The following is a 3,798-nucleotide window of genomic DNA, read 5'->3' on the forward strand; positions in this document are numbered from 1 at the left end:
CACAAAACTGACTATTTTTTAGAGCATAAAAGCCTCAAAAACAAATGCAGAAAGGCAGAAACAGCAAATACATCTTTTCAGATAATGCATTACATGTAATTACACAAAAATTACATGTAATAAAGGCCTATGGAAAAATAAACCAAAAATTAATTGGAAACTAAATATTCTAATCCTTGAGAATGAGTAATTTAAACAACAAATCATAGAAACAGTCAATAATACTTAAACAGTCCCATTTTAGAAGAAGAAGTTGAACAAGCAATTGATAAAATTGCTTAGAAAAAAATCTCCAGGGCCATTTGACTGCAAATGAATTCTGCCAAAAATTTGTAAAACAATCAATTGTAATACTGTATAAACTATTTGAAAAAATAGGGGAAGAAAGAGTCCTATCAAATCCCTTTGTAATACAGATAGGATGCTGATATCTAAATCAGGGCCAAAACAGAGAAAGAAAACTATAGACAATTACTCTATTGAATATTATATAATAATAATTATATAAAAATGTTAAATAAAATATTAGTAAAGAGATTACATTATGACCAAGTGGAATTTATATCAGAAAAAGAGGACTGATTCAATATCAGGAAAACTCAGCATAATTGACCACATCAAAAACCAAACTAACAAAAATCATATGATTTATCTCATTATATGCAGAAAAAGCACTTGACAAAATACAATAATCATTCCTAATGAAAACACTAGAGAAGCTAGAGAAGTTTTCCTTAAAATAATAAGTAGTATCAATTTAAAATCATCAGCAAGCATTATATGCAATTGGTATAAGTTAAAACATTCCCAATAAGATCAGGGGTGAAACAAGGTTGCTCATTATCACCACTATTATTCAATAGTGTACTAGAAATGTTAGCTTTAGCAATAAGAGAAGAAAAAGAAATGAAATGAATTAGAGTAGGTAGGGAGGAATCAAAACTATCACTCTTTGCAGATGATATAGTGGTATGTTTAGAGAATCCTAGGGAATCAGCTAAAAAACTACTGGAAGCAACAACTTTAGTAAAGTTGCAAAGTATAAAATAAACCTACACAAGTCATTGACATTTCTATAAGTTATCAACAAAGCCAGCAGCAAAAGATAGAAAGAGAAGTCTTTTATGATTTATTCATTTAAAATAACTATAGACAATATAATAAAATTACAATTCTATCAAAATTAATTTATTTTTCAGTGCCATATCAATCCAACTACAAAGAAATTACTTTATACACATAGAAAAAATAATAACAAAATTCATTTGGAAGAACACAAGGTCAAGAATGTTAAGGGAATTAGGTTGTGTTGGGTTTTTTGTTTTTTGTTTGTTTGTAAATACAAAGAAAGGTGGCCTAGCTGTTTCAGGCCTAAAACTATATTGTAAAATAAAGGTCATCAAAACCATTTGGTACTAGCTAAAAAATAGAGTATTGAATCAGTGAAATAGGTTAGCTTCACAAGACATAATAGTCAATGACTATAGTAATCTAGTATTTGACAAACCAAAAAGGCCCTAGTTTCTTTTTTTTTAATATTTTATTTTATTTTATTTAATAATTACTTTATATTGACAGAATCCATGTCAGGGTAATTTTTTTTTTTTACAACATTATCCCTTGCACTCATTTTTGTTCCAATTTTTCCCCTCCCTCCTTCCACCCCCTCCCCTAGATGGCAAGCAGTCTTATATATGTTAGATATGTTGCAATATATCCTAGATACAATATATGTTTGCAGAACTGAACAGTTCTCTTCTTGCACAGGGAGAATTGGATTCAGAAGGTAAAAATAACCCGGGAAGAAAAACAAAATTGCAGATAGTTCACATTCGTTTCCCAGTGTTCTTTCTTTGGGTGTAGCTGCTTCTATCCGTCATTTATCAATTGAAACTCAGTTAGGTCTCTTTGTCAAAGAAATCCACTTCCATCAGAATACATCCTCATACAATATCATTGTTGAAGTGTATAATGATCTCCTGGTTCTGCTCATTTCATTTAGCATCACTTCATGTAAATCTTGCCAAGCCTCTCTGTATTCATCCTTCTGGTCATTTCTTACAGAACAATAATATTCCATAACATTCATATACCACAATTTACCCAGCCATTCTCCAATTGATGAGCATCCATTCATTTTCCAGTTTCTAGCCACTTACAAACAGGGCTGCTACAAACATTTTGGCACATACAGGTCCCTTTCCCTTCTTTAGTATTTCTTTGGGATATAAGCCCAATAGAAACACTGCTGGATCAAAGGGTATGCACAAATTGATAACTTTTTGGGCATAATTCCAGATTGCTCTCCAGAATGGCTGGATTCGTTCACAACTCCACCAACAATGCATCAGTGTCCCCGTTTTCCCGCATCCCCTCCAACATTCATCATTATTTTTCCCTGTCATCTTAGCCAATCTGACAGGTGTGTAGTGATATCTCAGAGTTGTCTTAATTTGCATTTCTCTGATCAATAGTGATTTGGAACACTCTTTCATATGAGTGGTAATAGTTTCAATTTCATCCTCTGAAAATTGTCTGTTCATATCCTTTGACCATTTATCAATTGGAGAATGGCTTGATTTCCTATAAATTTGAGTCAGTTCTCTATATATTTTGGAAATGAGGCCTTTATCAGAACCTTTATCTGTGAAGATCTTTTCCCAGTTTGTTAAGGCCCTAGTTTCTAAGATAAAAACTCAACATCTGGCAAAAATTGGTGGGAAAACTGAAAAATAGTATGGCAGAATCTAGGCATTGGCCAATATCTAACATCCTACCCCAAGATAAGATTGAAATGGATTTATGATTTACATTTAAACGGTGATACTATAAGCAAATTAGGAGAACAACATGTTGAGAATCTTTAGGATTACTATCATATTGATCCAAGTAAAAGTAGAATTGCTCCAGCTGTAGCTGTGTCCCAGTTTTGCTCTGTCTCAGTAACTGGGGAACATGATCTAAATCTTATCCTTGGGTAGATTAGACACTTGAAGAATAGCTCTGACATCAAACATTAACTATAATGTTAAAGAAGAAATAAGAAAAACAAGTCTTTTGAAGAATAACGTTGGGAAACAAGATTGTTCTTTAGTTACATTCTTTGTTCTAAAACAGTACATAAATTTTGGTCTTATGACTAATAAATGGAGTTCTACATGAGCTACCTGCCTGACCTGGTTTTTTTTTTTCACAATACTGCTCATTCCTTTGCTGCAGGAAGCAGCAAGGAATAGTCTTCATCTAAAATCTATGGAGAAGGCTGGAGTTTATAACCAAAGAACTTGAGGATATTATAAAATGCAAAATGGATAGTTTTAATTACATTAAATTTAAAAGGTTTTGTACAAACAGAACCAATGAAGGCAAGCTGAAAAAAAATTTTACAAGCAGTGTTTCTGATAAAGATCTCATTTCTAAAATATATAGAGAATTGACCCAAATTTATAAGAATGCAAGTCATTTTCCAGTTGATAAGTGGTCAAAGAATATGAATAGACAATTTTCAGATGAAGAAATGAAAGCCATTTGGAGTCACTTGGAAAAATGTTCTAAATTACTGTTGATTAGAGAAATGCAAATTAAGACAACTCTAAGGTGCCACTACAGACCTCTAAGATTGACTAAGATGATAGCCAATAATGATAAATGTTGGAGGTGATATGGGAAAACTGGGGATACTAATGCATTCTTGGTGGAGTTTTAAAATTATATAACCATCCTGGACAGCATTTTGCAAGAATGTCACAAGGGTTATTAAACTATGTATATTCTTTGATTCTGCAGTACCTTTATTGG

This window comes from Antechinus flavipes, chromosome 4, assembly GCF_016432865.1.
Source record: "Antechinus flavipes isolate AdamAnt ecotype Samford, QLD, Australia chromosome 4, AdamAnt_v2, whole genome shotgun sequence".
Classification (NCBI taxonomy): domain Eukaryota; kingdom Metazoa; phylum Chordata; class Mammalia; order Dasyuromorphia; family Dasyuridae; genus Antechinus; species Antechinus flavipes.